Source organism: Tachypleus tridentatus, chromosome 9, assembly GCF_004210375.1.
Source record: "Tachypleus tridentatus isolate NWPU-2018 chromosome 9, ASM421037v1, whole genome shotgun sequence".
Taxonomy (NCBI): Eukaryota; Metazoa; Arthropoda; class Merostomata; order Xiphosura; family Limulidae; genus Tachypleus; species Tachypleus tridentatus.
The window spans coordinates 155,684,469-155,701,796 of NC_134833.1; the positions used below are offsets into that span (position 1 = coordinate 155,684,469).

The following is a 17,328-nucleotide window of genomic DNA, read 5'->3' on the forward strand; positions in this document are numbered from 1 at the left end:
AGAAATTTATAAAATTTAATGCTTACTTTGGTCTACAGATAAGTGTATAGACATGGGAAATTGGGAATAAATTTGTCGTTAACTGTTTTTTGTAGTATATATAGTAATGTAAATATATAGGTGTGTTAGGCTGAGGATTCTTCTGCAGTAGGTGTCTTTGAATTGACGGCAATAAAATCGACAATTAAAATAATATATGTATTTGAAACAACTTAAACGTGTATATTATACAAAGATTCCTTACGCTATAGATATCATAGTTGTATCTTAAACACTTTGTTTTGTCAAAAGTCCAGTTATGACAATTCAATTACTTTAAAATTGAGTTGACAAGCCGAACTATATTTCATAATTTTTATTTCTAATAATCATCCACTCAGGTGAGTTCAATTACTTTAGAACACCCTTTTGTTCAATTTTGTTCACTCTTTTGTTCTTTAGAACACCATTTTGTTCAATTACTTTAGAACACTCTTTTGTTCAATTACTTTAGAACACCCTTTTGTTCAATTACTTTAGAACACCCTTTTGCGAGACAATTTCTTCTTCTTATATCATTCAAAATTATTAGTCTTGTTCTAAGATATTAACCCTTTTATTCCCAAAATCGTTAACTTTAGATTTAACTTTTCTCTGACCGATCTTTTATTTCGCGTGACTTTAATTTTTCTCTCTATTTTGGCTCGTTTGATCGTTGTTATATACATGTTTATTACTTATATCTTCTACAAATCTCCATATCCTCAACATCAACGGATTATTAACACAGCATTCGATAGCCTCAATAAAATGAGTTACAAAAACAAAAAAATAATACTATCTACACCAAACAGTCTTTTATATCTGACAAAAGTTTATAGATTTGTGATTGCGGTTTTAATTCTTGTTTGATTACTTATTGTAGTAGGATATTTACGTTGTTTCAAAATTCATAATTTATTAATAATCATGGTTGCTTAATTTTATGTTATACATGTATAAACTATATACTTTAGAATCTATCATGTGTCTGTTCTCTGAGGACATTAGGGTGCTTCACTCACAATTTGAGGTTCGGGAATTGGAATACCCGTCCCACTAAACTTACTCACCCTTTAATTCATGAGGTATTATAATGTGACAGTCAATCCTACTCACTATTTGTTGGTAGTGGGTGATGATGACTAGCTCCTTATCTCTAGTTTTTTCACTACTAAATTAGGGACAAGTAGTGCAGAAAAAGCCCTTGTGTTGCTCTGCCAGAAATTCAAATCTAAATCTATTCATCGATAAGTAGAGCTATCCGTTGGGTTCAAAAGATATTTAATACGTGTATGATATGTTTACCATTTATTTTAAATCTGCATATATATATAAAAACTGACTTTTTTATCGGATTGTCAAAAGCAGATGCACACAGACCAGTCAAGTAAGCTGGAGAAATCTTTTATCGATTGACTGAGCCGGCGAGACGCTAGCTCCGCTGACGTGATCAGGTTGTAGTCGAAAAAACTGTTGTTTTAGAAAATTTTGAATTGTAATTGTGATCGACCTCTTTACAATATTAAGGTACATGCGCATAACGTATCGTAACAAATACTTTGAATGGTCTTTTTATCGCTCATGAGTCCGACAGGTTGGATTTTGTGTTGTTTTTTTCGTGCATGAAATACTTGGAAAGGACCTTTCACAATATAGGAAGCGGTAAGCAGAATGTATTATAAAGTAAAATGTGATAGAACAACCATAGTTTACCACGCCAGTCTACAAGACTGTGTATATTTTTACCGGATACACACACACACTTTGCTTTATATTTTCTTCTTTAGTTAGTGGGATAAACGTTTCACATTTGTTTTTCACCTACTTTTTATTTTTATTTTTTGCACTTACTTGTTTGTGTAGTTTAATTCGTCAAAAGAACGTTGGCCAAGGAATAAATATAATGGGTGACCATTTTCTTTGATTTCGGCAGGGTGAAACACTTGGAATCCTAGTCTATCATTACTCTTAAGTACTGCAGTCTCTAAATGGATAGCCTCTCTCTTTTATTTCACTAAATTTCTTTGAAATTATTACTTAAACACGACTTTCTTAGCTTGCTTAACTTTATACTATTTTTCTGTTTAGGTTTTAGTTTTGCCACATGAGACAGTCTTTCTTTATATAAAAGTAACGTTTATGTTATATCATTACATACACTTCTGGTCAAAATCTTAAGGCCAATGAACATAAAGAAAAAATATGCATTTTGCGTTGTTAGACTCAACCACTTATTTGAGTAGAGCTTCGAAAGATGAAAATAAGAAAAGGGAAAATAAAAATAAAAAACTTTTTAGCATTTAATAGGTAAAATGTGAACACTATGAAATTAGCCTAAATACTAGCTGGTCAAATGTTTAAGACCACATGAAAAGGAAGTCCTGAACCGGGTAGGAAATCCCCCTCAAAAGGTCTCAGTAGTGAGTTGCACGGCCATCATTGTGAATAACTTCAAACATTCGCTTTGGCATGGTCGATATAAGCGTTTGCAGAAGGTTGGCTGGAATGTTATTCCAAGTTGTGAAGATGGCTTCACGAAGATCATGCACTGTTTGGAATTGACGTCCATTTCTATACACTTCCCTTACCATCCACCCCTAAATATTTTCAATGGGATTCAGTTCGGGTAAACACGCTGGATGGTCGAAAAGAATCACGTTATTCGCCATGAAAAAGTCCTCTGTCCTGCAAGCATTGTGGATTGGAGCGTTGTTCAGCTGAAAGATCCAGTCATTTCCACACAAGCGAGGGCCTTCAGTTAATAAGGATGCTCTCTCCAACATTTCAATGTAGCCGGCTGCTGATTGGCGCCCCTGTATAACCTGAAGCTCCATTGTTCCATGGAAGGAGATCAATTTGGCCTTCATTGGCCTTAAGATTTTGGGCAGCAGTGTATTTGTCCCAGTCTTTGTAACAACATGTAATATATTTTTGTAATATTGTACTTTGGTTCACTTGGTTATTTTAAATTATTAAGTGAAAAGAAGACAAAATACAGTACACGAAACGATAACAAATTAACTTATTTCTTCCCTAGTTAAACGTCATTCTCAACGTTGTACGGATTAGTAAATTCACAAATAACGTTTTCACTGTGAACCAGCTGAATGTTCTCCAGGTGACGGTAAGTGCTGATTGATTGTTCTTCTCATAATAAAATCTAAATAAATATTTCATAAACACGTTTTTTAAACATTAATTACTCTGTAGTAGCAATATATGTTTGGATGATGTTTATACTTTATCTAGTATTTCACGAAAACGAAGATTTTTGTGTATATTTGGTCATCTCTTGTAAACTGTTCTTGGTTATAATTTAAACTTATGCATATTTTTACTTTTTGTGTCTAAATGTTTTCTTTCTAAAGCCTTATAGATTGATCGATGCAGAAAAATTTATTTGAATAAAGTAGCCTACATTGCAAGATGGCTGACCCTGTCGAGCCGGCATGGCCAAGTGGGTTAAGGCGTTTGACTCATAATCTGAGGGTCGCCGGTTCGAATCCTCATCGCATCAACCATGCTCGCCCTTTCAGCCGTGGAGGCGTTACAATGTGACGGTCAATCCCACTATTCATTGGTAAAAAAAGTGGCCAAAGAGTTGGCGGTGGGTGGTGATGACTAGCTGCCTTCCCTCTAGTCTTACGCTGGTAAATTAAAGACGGCTAGCGGAGATATCTCTCGTGTAGCTTTGCGCGAAATTCAGAAACAAATAAACTGACCCCACTTTATATTAATGGAGATAGCAAAGATAATGAATTTTATGATATATATCAAATTCACAATGATATAATTTTCAACTGTTCATGTTGTTATAGAATAGGACAATTTCTAAGGTTTCTTTTTTCTGACTGGGTTCATGCCGAAACGTGGAGAATCATGTTTTTCATCTGTTACACAGGTAATGAAACATAACAATATTTATAAATATTATACTCTCTGTGTAGACATGTGAAATGAAAGACATTAGACTCAAAATAATGTTGTAGCATCAGTCTTTTTTGGTTAATTATTTTAAATTATCTTGTGACAACAATTCACTTTGTGTAATCTGAAAACGGCTGGTATGGGTATTAAAATTTCAATTAAAATAGAGTACGGAATAACGTTTCGACCTTTCTAGGTTATCTTAAGGTTAAGAAAAAGAGCAAACAGTTTTGTGCTCTATTTTAATTAATATTTTGATACCCGTACAAGCCGTCTTTAAAGTAAATTCCTCGTTATCACGAATTCAGTGTCTGGTCCACGTAATGATAAGAAATTAGTTTATACCTTTCTTTAAAAGTTGTTGGTCACATTTACAGCCACGATAACTACAGTACTAACGTCAGAAGGAAAAATAAGATAATATAGGAAGTAATTCAGTTTCGTCAATAGCTAACAGCGATCCAAATAATTCATTAAACACACGTTGACTGATTCGCTCTCTAGGTTAGAAACAACTCTATCTACTTAAGAATTTCTTTATCTGAGTAATACAGTTTCGTCAGTAGCTAACAGAGATCCAAATAATTCATTAAACACACGTTGACTGATTCGCTCTCTGGGCTAGAAACAACTCTATCTACTTTAAAATTTCTGTTTATGTTTAAATCGTGGTGGGTACTTGGATATTATAATAATACCAAGGATGTTCAGGAATAAAATATTTCTTTTCACCTCGCTCTTAGATTATTTATAAGGCATGTTATGAGGTGTGACGTTTGAAATCAAAGTGAGAACAGAGTGCAAATTAATACAATGAAAATTGGTACGTGATAGTTTGCGAACAGAAAAACAAGGTAGTCGAACATTTGTGTGAGGGACCTATGAAGTATTATTTTAGTAACATCTGTACATTTGAAGACCTATTTGACGGCATACAACTGAGTAAAATAATAAAAAGAATATAAGTAAAACAAAGTAGCTTAAATGAAGTTGTCTTAAATATAACACTTTATGATTAAGTTTAAGAGTTCTTATTATGTCGAAAACTCGTTAAGGCTTTGAAACCGTTAATCAGAAAGGGTTCATTGTTGATGTCCGATCGCGGATTAGGTAATTGTTGAATAAATATTGAAGGTCTTTGGTTTGTGATATAGATTGATTGTAATAAGTTTCTGGTATTTAGGAGAATTTTGATGTTTTTGTTCTATATAAGTTGATTTCTGAGTTCAGTTTCTTTGTACCACGATGTGCTTAAGCCTATAAATATGTCTGTTTGTAGGATGTATAGACGTCATCTTTTAATAGCTTCAAGCTTTTATTATTACGTCTTTTGATCGTAACGTTATCATTACGATTCACAACTTTCTCTAGTTAGCAACGAAGAAACAAATTACAGCATTAGAAATCTAGTTTACCACTGTTGGGAGCTAAAAATTCCACTCATTATAAAGAGATCAGAGCAACGGTTTAATGTTACGAACCAGTCTACAAATATCACGATAACTTAATACAAAACTTTTACAGCTAAGTGTCAAACTTGACAATTGTTCTTGTGTAAAAAATAACAAACCAACTAACAGGTAACTATTTGACAGTGTAAGACTAGAATATAGCAGCTAGTCATCACCGCCCACGGCAAACTTCGTCCGCATATTTAGTTTCCTGATTTTATTTGAAAATATTAACGTTCTTAAGCCGTCTCAGTAGTGACACCAAACGTATAAATATACAAGAGATTCACAGAGATATATAAACCAAAGATATAATTTTACATTTCCCCAGATGATCTTTGGTTGTCTACACCAAAGGAGTGCGGGCTACAAACACGGAGCTAATTAACACCAGAGTAGTTCAATTCTACATTAGAGACGACTTACGTACATAACATTTAAAGTTGATTCTTTCTCTTCAAATGATAACTGAAAACTTTTTCTTCGGATATTTATAAATTATTTTACCATTACGTTTATACAAGATGTACCACTATGCCCATGGAACTAATGAGATGACGAATCACTTCCTGTGGAATAGCTGTCCACTCAGCCTGCAAAGCAGCTGCAAGCTGAGGTAGAGTCTGCGGTTGAGGTTGACGACGTCGCAGACGTCGGTCCAACTCTTCCCAAAGATGTTCGATGGGGTTTAAATCTGGTTATCTGGAGGGCCAGGGAAAAACGTTGATGTTGTGGTGTCTCAAGAAGACAGTGGTGAGTCGGGCTGTGTGAGGACGGGCGTTGTCATGTTGAAAAACGTTGTTGACGTTCACCATGATGATTTACACATGGGGCCTAAGAATCTCGTAGACGGTTGCGTACGGACTGATCGGAAATCCTACGCAGCCCTGGTATGGTTGAGGCAGTAGACGTCGTAGTGGTGGTCCTATCTAGAAGTTGACGTAACCGGATGTTGCGATCTTCTGCGGACGTGGTCACACGAGGTCTGCCAGATCGTGGACGGTCACAAGTTCATCCATGTTGTTGGTGACGATTCCATAGCCTTGGCATGGTGCTTGGGTAGACATTCACAGCTCTGGCAACATCTGATCGAGATTCGCCTGCTTCCAAGCGACCAATGGTGTTGTTGCGTTGTGCTTCAGTCAGTCTTGGCGAAACTGTATTGCGTGTCGGTGGCTTAACACTGAGCTATGGAAACCGAGAACCCGTCTCTTTTATAGCGATTTTGCACATGTTCCACTTTCAGAACATATAGATCTCTCAAACAAATTTATTGGACACGCATGCGTTTTGGCGAAAATCCAATGTTTTCCTCCGTTTTCAAAGTGCACAACTTTTATTGTCATTTTGGTCTGACAATCAGTGCCTTAACACGTGTAACATCACATACTCTGAGCTTGTAACGTTATTACATATATTTCTCTTTAAAATAACAAAAATATCCCTTTTGCGTTTCTTGTTTTGAAAAGTATATAAGAAACAGTTATCAAATAATCGATATAAAATAAATAATTTTATTTTCCACAAATAACTAGTTTTTCGGCAGGGTGAAACACTTGGAAACACATTCTGCAGGCCTCCAAAAACAGGAAATCTCTGAATGTGCTTTATACCTTCATCTGGCAACGTTGCTTGTGTCACAGAAAAACTGAAAGGTTGTGCCAAACTACGTGGAACCACTGATATAGTCTGTGAATCTTCTGACAAACTCTGAGATACAACAGAGAAAACCTCCGATGTTGATACTGGTAGTGGTAAGCTAGTTGTTCTTGATATTGTACTGATATGTCTACTGCTGGCACTACACGTAGTAAAAATTGAACTTGCAGGCACTGTTGTAAATGACACATCACACAGGGATTCTACAGATGAATTTTCTGATAACCCCTGTGCAATAGCAGACACACCGTCAGGAAGCTGGCTGACCAAGGAAGAACTTCCTTACAAGCCAGGTGCTACAAAAGAAATATTATCAGTAAGTCCATCGGTCACATCAGGAATTGCTACAATGAAACTCTGTAGATCATAAGGCTGAACATTATGATTGCTTGTACTTAGAAAATCACCACTGTTGATCAGTCTTACTCCATTGGTCCCATCAACTGCTACTATTTGGTTAACAAGATCTGAACACACAGAATTCACATTTTGAATTTCACTTCCAAGCGGCAGTGCTCTTACTTCTAAATTAGGACTTGTTTCCTTTTGTCATTAACAATACTGTTGTTACTGTTAACATCTTGTCTGTTGACTAGCCCAACATTATTAGTCACGTTGGATATACTAAGACCATTTTCAACATTTTGTGAATTAACACGATTAATATGAATGTTGGAAGAGTCTCCAACAGTAACAGCGAGTTCATCATTTTTTGAGAATTGACTATGAACGTCTGCAGTACCAACAACATTTTGCACATTTTTATATGTTACAGTAATTTGTTCAAGTTCTTCAGACGCTTCTTGAAAAGCCTGTTGTAGAATGTCAGCTGTACTAACCTCAACGGAAGGTTGAACTTGGTTACTCAAACCATCACTTTCTGGCGTAGCATTAATATTAGAGATGATACGCCTCGCACTTCCTCCGCATGACGCTGGAACACTTCTAGTCAGCACGAGCGTGTCATGGGCATGGTTGTGAGTATCATCATCCGCCATCTTGAATAGCGAATACTGGTCATTGGCAAATCAAATATATTTTTTTATTAAGTGCGAAATATCTTTCTCTTTTACCATAAAATTTTTTGTGCTACATTACAATAAAAAATATACCGTTAAACTACAGTGGTCATTCTTCCAAACATTTATAAGATACTTCACTACACGTCATCATGTATAAATTCGACGACAAACAAGGAAAACTCTCGAACAAGAAAGCGTCATGGTTGAGAAACTTACTACTAGACGTCATGAACTTCTCTAACTACGAATAAAATAAAATGTTTATAGTACAGGTTTCATTGTTTGCTTTAAAAGACATATAACATTTTATTTCGTTAATACTAACCTAAACTATTTTAATAAGAATTCAAGAAAAATTACTTTACTTACTTGTTTACTTAATTCACTGATTTTAGTTTTAAAAGGTTGAAATAATTAAACTATTTTGACTTTCACACCAAACACATAAAAAACTTCCAATTTATCATTATATATAGAACCAAGGAATACAATATTACCGCCCAGATGATCTTCGGTGGTCCGGAGTGCGGGCTTCAAACCCGTAGCTGATTAACGTTAGAGTAGTTCAATTCTACCTTCTGGGCGAGTGTTATTATGGACTGATCCTTTAAATACAACGTTGTTGTCTACTGAATATTATTGTTTTTTTTTTCTCATAGAGCAACTATTAATTGCAATAGAATTATATTTATGCCTTAAATATGTCTATTTCATCATGCAACCTCCAAACATGGGACGTTGAACGGATCATGGTAAAAGTATCAATAATACAGAGATAACCGTTTATGTAGTTCGTGAATAGAGCGGTGCCACGCACATATTTATAATAGGGTGATTTCCTTAAGATAAGAGTGTTATAAGGTACTGATTGCGGTCAAATAACTTCACATCGTATCTTAAAACACAACAGTAATGCCGCAAACAAATTTAACATTAATGTTAGCATGCTACAAGACAGTTACCGAAAAGCCCAATGTGTCAATGCAGAATATACTTCCGTGGAGCATTACTTTAAGAAAACAGTAACCATTCCTTTTTTTGACGGGTAACCTTTCCTCCAGATTTGATGTACACGAAAACCATCAATTCAGAATCTTACATCATCTAATCTCGCAAAAGAGGTTTCTATCTCTGATATTAGACAAGCTATAATTTTTTACAGAGAAGATTTTTACTGATAAGGAGATTCGTACTAAGATACATTTATATTTCGAGTGGTTTTCTCGTCATCAAGGGAAGATTTTGATGAAACACTTCATCGTTGGAAGACAAAATTATTTTCTATACCTTTCTAGGATAGGCTTCACATTCTGGTTGATTGTTTAAACGTACTTCAATGTACCAAATATTTTTCGCTTACTGAAACTCTTTCCAACACTGCCACTAAGTTCATGTTCATGGGAATGTTTAGTATCTGTTCTTCGTCTTATGAATATTCGATTAAGATGTATACAGACTCTTTCAAAGGTTCAGAGATATGTGTGGGTCATTTCTATTGTTGACGTCTCTGCCTTGGAAGGCACGTTAAAGCAAGTTGTAAAACTTAACAAATGAAAACAGAGTCACATGTCAAAACCTGGTTCTAGATGGACAGAAGACAAGAAAGATTTTATATTCTAATTTTAATCCATAATCATTACGACACTGCAATCAACATTCAAACTGCATATAAACATGGAAACGAACCCTAAGAGAATGATTTGTTTGTTTGTTGAATTTCACGTAAGCTACTCGAGGGCTATCTGCGTTTACCGTCCCTAATTTAGCAGAGTAAGAATAGAGGGAAGGCAGCTAGTCATCATCACCCACCGTAAATTCTTGGGCTATACTTTTACCGACGAATAGTGGAATTTATCGAAACATTACAACGCCCCCCTTCCCCGACTGAAATGGCGAACATGCTGGGCCGTACCAAGAGAAGGAAACATGGTGATATGTAATTTTAATAGTGTGTACATGTACGTACACGGTAACCAATGACTGAAACAGCTAATATACTATTGCTGTACAGAGATATTTAAATTAATAATGTAATTTAACAATTAATAACTACTCTGCATGTAGATAATACAGTATTTTACTATAATAAAACGTATATATTTATTTTAAGGTAATTCTAGCTCTCCATGCAGTATTTAAACAGGATAATGATTTATTGACTTTCAACGGGATGCTTGAAGAATTTATGTAAAGAGCCATGAAGTTGTTCTTGTAAAATGGCTTTCAAACTTAATATCTTAGCACGTATTTAGAACAAAATATTTTAAGGAAGCAAGTTCTAGACCGTACTTGTAGAGTATGTGTTGGCTATTAAACTCACAAATTGGAACTCCTCTTTAAAACATTCTGCGCACGGACCTGGTTAGTCAAGGAATGTGACCAAACTTCCTGATGAGCAGGTATAAAAATAGGAAAAAGAAATAAAAGTTTAACGGAAAGTAGAGATCGGTGTTTATACATAGAAATATTTAAAAGAGAATATTTGTTTTTGTTTGAATTTCACGCAAAGCTACATGAAGGCTATCAGTGCTAACCGTCCCTAACTAAGCAATGTAAGCTCAACTTTTGAGCTACCCTTTTTATCAATGAATAGTGGGATTGACTCCACATTATAACTATTCCACGGCTGAAACAGCGAACATGTTTAATGTGACGGGAATTCGAACCCGCGACACTCAGATTACGAGTCCAGAGCCCTAACCACCTGGCCATGTCAGGCCCAAAACAAAATAAATGGAACAATAAAAGGTACACAAACAAAGCGATGCTGGTTGGAGAAATTTTTAAATAATATTCAATCCTTAATTTCACTGGAAAATTTAAACTGCTTCGTTTACCTGTACGAATCGTTTTAAAACATATCCAACTGGTATCACTTGTTTGTATATATTTATTTTAGTATTTATTTTGTTTTTGATACTATAGCAATTCTAGGAATAACAAACGATCCCTGCTTTCATTTAAAAATTTTCTTTTATTTTTCCCGTTTATTTGTTCAGTTTTTATATGTCCATGAAATGGACGCAACGTCCATAAACTTTCAGTAATAGCCATATCCCTGATAATTATAACTTTCGCAAGAATTAGAACCACAATCAGAAATTTATAAAATTTAATGCTTACTTTGGTCTACAGATAAGTGTATAGACCTGGCAAATTGGGAATAAATTTGTCGTTAACTGTTTTTTGTAGTATATATAGTAATGTAAATATATAGGTGTGTTAGGCTGAGGATTCTTCTGCAGTGGGTGTCTTTGAATTGACGGCAATTTAATCGACAATTAAAATAATATATGTATTTGAAACAACGTAAACGTGTATATTATACAAAGATTCTTTACGCTATAGATATCATAGTTGTATCTTAAACACTTTGTTTTGTCAAAAGTCCAGTTATGACAATTCAATTACTTTAAAATTGAGTTGACAAGCCGAACTATATTTCATAATTTTTACTTCTAATAATCATCCACTCAGGTGAGTTCAATTACTTTAGAACACCCTATTGTTCAATTACTTTAGAACACTTTTTTGTTCAATTACTTTAGAACACCCTTTTGTTCAATTACTTTAGAACACCCTTTTGCGAGATAATTTCTTCTTCTTATATCATTCAAAATTATTAGTCTTGTTCTAAGATATTAACCCTTTTATTCCCAAAATCGTTAACTTTAGATTTAACTTTTCTCTGACCGATCTTTTATTTCGCGTGACTTTAATTTTTCTCTCTATTTTGGCTCGTTTGATCGTTGTTATATACATGTTTATTACTTATATCTTCTACAAATCTCCATATCCTCAACATCAACGGATTATTAACACAGCATTCGATAGCCTCAATAAAAATGAGTTACAAAAACAAAAAAATAATACTATCTACACCAAACAGTCTTTTATATCTGACAAAAGTTTATAGATTTGTGATTGCGGTTTTAATTATTGTTTGATTACTTATTGTAGTAGGATATTTACGTTGTTTTAAAATTCATAATTTATTAATAATCATGGTTGCTTAATTTTATGTTATACATGTATAAACTATATACTTTAGAATCTATCATGTGTCTGTTCTCTGAGGACATTAGGGTGCTTCACTCACAATTTGAGGTTCGGGAATTGGAATACCCGTCCCACTAAACTTACTCACCCTTTAATTCATGAGGTATTATAATGTGACAGTCAATCCTACTCACTATTTGTTGGTAGTGGGTGATAATGACTAGCTCCTTATCTCTAGTTTTTCACTACTAAATTAGGGACAAGTAGTGCAGAAAAATGCCCTTGTGTTGCTCTGCCAGAAATTCAAATCTAAATCTATTCATCGATAAGTAGAGCTATCCGTTTGGTTCAAAAAATATTTAATACGTGTATGATATGTTTACCATTTATTTTAAATCTGCATATATATATAAAAACTGACTTTTTTATCGGATTGTCAAAAGCAGATGCACACAGACCAGTCAAGTAAGCTGGAGAAATCTTTTATCGATTGACTGAGCCGGCGAGACGCTAGCCCCGCTGACGTGATCAGGTTGTAGTCGAAAAAACTGTTGTTTTAGAAAATTTTGAATTGTAATTGTTATCGACCTCTTTACAATATTAACGTACATGCGCATAACGTATCGTAACAAATACTTTGAATGGTCTTTCTATCGCTCATGAGTCCGACAGGTTGTTTTTTGTGTTGTTTTTTCGTGCATGAAATACTTGGAAAGGACCTTTCACAATATAGGAAGCGGTAAGCAGAATGTATTATAAAGTGAAATGTAATAGAACAACCATAGTTTACCACGCCAGTCTACAAGACTGTGTATATTTTTACCGGATACACACACACACTTTGCTTTATATTTTCTTCTTTAGTTAGTGAGATAAACGTTTCACATTTGTTTTTCACCTACTTTTTAATTTTTTTTGTTTGCTCTTACTTGTTTGTGTAGTTTAATTCGTCAAAAGAACGTTGGCCAAGAAATAAATATAATATTTGACCATTTCTTTGATTTCGGCAGGGTAAAACACTTGGAATCCGAGTTTATCATTACTATTAAGTACTGCAGTCTCTAAATGGATAGCCTCTCTCTTTTATTTCACTAAATTTCTTTGAAATTATTACTTAAACACGACTTTCTTAGCTTGCTTAACTTTATACTATTTTTCTGTTTAGGTTTTCGTTTTGCCACATGAGACAGTCTTTCTTTCTATAAAAGTAACGTTTATGTTATATCATTACATACACTTCTGGTCAAAATCTTAAGGCCAATGAACATAAAGAAAAAATATGCATTTTGCGTTGTTAGACTCAACCACTTATTTGAGTAGAGCTTCGAAACATGAAAATAAGAAAAGAGAAAATAAAATAAAAAACTTTTAGCATTTAATAGGTAAAATGTGAACACTATGAAATTAGCCTAAATACTAGCTGGTCAAAGTTTAAGACCACATGAAAAGGAAGTCCTGAACAGGATAGGAAATCCCCTCAAGAGGTCTCAGTAGTGAGTTGCACGGCCATCATTGTGAATAACTTCAAACATTCGCTTTGGCATGGTCGATATAAGCGTTTGCAGAAGGTTGGCTGGAATGTTATTCCAAGTTGTGAAGATGGCTTCACGAAGATCATGCACTGTTTGAATTGACGTCCATTTCTATACACTTCCCTTACCATCCACCCCTAAATATTTTCAATGGGATTCAGTTCGGGCAAACACGCTGGATGGTCCAAAAAAATCACGTTATTCGCCGTGCAAAAGTCCTCTATCCTGCAAGCATTGTGGATTGGAGCGTTGTTCAGCTGAAAGATCCAGTCATTTCCACACAAGCGAGGGCCTTCAGTTAATAAGGATGCTCTCTCCAACATTTCCATGTAGCCGGCTGCTGATTGACGCCCTGTATAACCTGAAGCTCCATTGTTCCATGGAAGTAGATCAATTTGGCCTTCATTGGCCTTAAGATTTTGGCCAGCAGTGTATTTGTCCCAGTCTTTGTAACAACATGTAATATATTTTTGTAATATTGTACTTTGGTTCACTTGGTTATTTTAAATTATTAAGTGAAAAGAAGACAAAATACAGTACACGAAACGATAACAAATTAACTTATTTCTTCCCGAATTAAACGTCATTCTCAACGTTGTACGGATTAGTAAATTCACAAATAACGTTTTCACTGTGAACCAGCTGAATGTTCTCCATGTGACGGTCAGTGCTGATTGATTGTTCTTCTCATAATAAAATCTAAATAAATATTTTATAAACACGTTTTTAAACATTAATTACTCTGTAGTAGCAATATATGTTTGGATGATGTTTATACTTTTTTTTGTATTTCACGAAAACGAAAATTTTTGTGTATATTTGGTCATCTCTTGTAAACTGTTCTTGGTTATAATTTGAACTTATGCATATTTTTGCTTTTTATGTCTAAATGTTTTCTTTCTAAAGCCTTACAGATTGATCGGTGCAGAAAAAATATTTGAATAAAGTAGCCTACATTGCAAGATGGCTGACCCTGTCGAACCGGCATGTCCAAGTGGGTTAAGGTGTTTGACTCATAATCTGAGGGTCGCGGGTTCGAATCCTCATCGCATCAACCATGCTCGTTCTTTCAGCCGTGGGGCGTTACAATGTGACGGTCAATCCCACTATTCATTGGTAAAAGAGTGGCCAAAGAGTTGGCGGCGGTTGGTGATGACTAGCTGCCTTCCCTCTAGTCTTACGCTGCTAAATTAAAGACGGCTAGCGGAGATAACCCTCGTGTAGCTTTGCGCGAAATTCAGAAACAAATAAACTGACCCCACTTTATATTAATGGAGATAGCAAAGATAATGAATTTTATGATATATATCAAATTCATAATGATATAATTTTCAACTGTTCATGTTGTTATAGAATAGGACAATTTCTAAGGTTTCTTTTTTCTGACTGGGTTCATGCCGAAACGTGGAGACTCATGTTTTTCATCTGTTACACAGATAATGAAACATAACAATATTTATAAATATTATACTCTCTGTGTAGACATGTGAAATGAAAGACATTAGACTCAAAATAATGTTGTAGCATCAGTCTTTTTTGGTTAATTATTTTAAATTATCTTGTGACAATAATTCACTTTGTGTAATCTGAAAACGGCTGGTATGGGTATTAAAATTTCAATTAAAATAGAGTACGGAATAACGTTTCGACCTTTCTAGGTTATCTTAAGGTTATGAAAAAGAGCAAACAGTTTTGTGCTCTATTTTAATTATTATTTTAATACCCGTACTAGCCGTCTTTAAAGTAAATTCCTCGTTATCACGAATTCAGTGTCTGGTCCACGTAATGATAAGAAATTAGTTTATACCTTTCTTTAAAAGTTGTTGGTCACATTTACAGCCACGATAACTACAGTACTAACGTCAGAAGGAAAAATAAGATAATATAGGAAGTAATTCAGTTTCGTCAATAGCTAACAGCGATCCAAATAATTCATTAAAAACACGTTGACTGATTCGCTCTGTAGCCTGGAAACAACTCTATCTAGTTAAGAATTTCTTTATCTGAGTAATACAGTTTCGTCATAGCAAACAGCGATCCAAATAATTCATTAAAAACACGTTGACTGATTCGCTCTGTAGCCTGGAAACAACTCTATCTAGTTAAGAATTTCTTTACCTGAGTAATTCAGTTTCGTCAGTAGCAAACAGCGATCCAAATAATTCATTAAACACACGTTGACTGATTCGCTCTCTAGGCTAGAAACAACTCTATCTACTTAAAAATTTCTGTTTATGTTTCAATCGTGGTGGGTACTTGGATATTATAATAATACCAAGGATGTTCAGGAATAAAATATTTCTTTTCACCTCGCTCTTAGATTATTTATAAGGCATGTTATGAGGTGTGACGTTTGAAATCAAAGTGAGAACAGAGTGCAAATTAATACAATGAAAATTGGTACGTGACAGTTTGCGAACAGAAAAACAAGGAAGTCGAACATTTGTGTGAGGGACCTATGAAGTATTATTTTAGTTACATCTGTACATTTAAAGACCTATTTGACGGCATACAACTGAGTAAAATAATAAAAAGATTATAAGTAAAACAAAGTAGCTTAAATGAAGTTGTCTTAAATATAACACTTTATGATTAAGTTTAAGAGTTCTTATTATGTCGAAAACTCGTTAAGGCTTTGAAACCGTTAATCAGAAAGTGTACATTGTTGATGTCCGATCGCGGATTATGTAATTGTTGAATAAATATTGAAGGTCTTTGGTTTGTGATATAGATTGATTGTAATAAGTTTCTGGTATTTAGGAGAAATTGATGTTTTTTTGTGACACAACGTCGCTTGTGTCACAGAAAGACTTAAAGGTTGCGCCAAACTACGTGGAACCACTGATATAGTCTGTGAATTTCCTGACAAACTCTGAGATACAACAGAGAAAACCTCCGATGTTGAGACTGGTAGTGGTAAGCTAGTTGTTCTTGATATTGTACTGATATGTCTACTGCTGGCACTACACGTAGTAAAAATTGAACTTGCAGGCACTGTTGTAAATGACACATCACACAGGGATTCTACAGATGAATTTTCTGATAACCCCTGTGCAATAACAGACACACCGTCAGGAAGCTGGCTGACCAAGGAAGAACTTCCTGACAAGCCAGGTGCTACAAAAGAAATATTATCAGTAAGTCCATCGGTCACATCAGGAATTGCTACAATGAAACTCTGTAGATCATAAGGCTGAACATTATGATTGTTTGTACTTAGAAAATCACCACTGTTGATCAGTCTTACTCCATTGGTCCCATCAACTGCTACTATTTGGTTAACAAGATCTGAACACAGAGAATTCACATTTTGAATTTCACTTCCAAGCGGCAGTGCTGTTACTTCTAAATTAGGACTCGTTTCCTTTTTGTCATTAACAATACTGTTGTTACTGTTAACATCTTGTCTGTTGACTGGCCCAACATTATTAGTCACGTTGGATATACTAAGACCATTTTCAACATTTTGTGAATTAACACGATTAATATGAATGTTGGAAGAGTCTCCAACAGTAACAGCGAGTTCATCATTTCTTGAGAATTGACCATAAACGTCTGCAATACCAACATTTTCATATAATACAGTAATTTGTTCAAGTTCTTCAGACGCTTCTTGAAAAGCCTGTTGTAGAATGTCAGCTGTACTAACTTCAACGGAAGGTTGAACTTGGTTACTCAAACCATCACTTTCTGGCGTAGCATTAATATTAGAGATGA

The 17,328-nt window shown here is 34.7% G+C and overlaps 2 long non-coding RNA genes and 1 other non-coding gene across 5 annotated transcripts in view; 2 read left to right on the plus strand and 1 right to left on the minus strand.

Annotated features, from left to right (window-relative positions):
• Window positions 1–17,328, minus strand: part of LOC143226724 (uncharacterized) — a 165,170-nt gene that overhangs the window by 70,597 nt on the left and 77,245 nt on the right. The window lies entirely within an intron of this gene.
• The window catches only part of LOC143226723 (uncharacterized), a 137,861-nt gene that overhangs the window by 48,198 nt on the left and 72,335 nt on the right, over window positions 1–17,328 (plus strand). The window lies entirely within an intron of this gene.
• TRNASTOP-UCA (transfer RNA opal suppressor (anticodon UCA)) lies at window positions 8,579–8,665 on the plus strand. The gene has a single exon. It is a non-coding gene; the product is annotated as a tRNA-Sec (tRNA).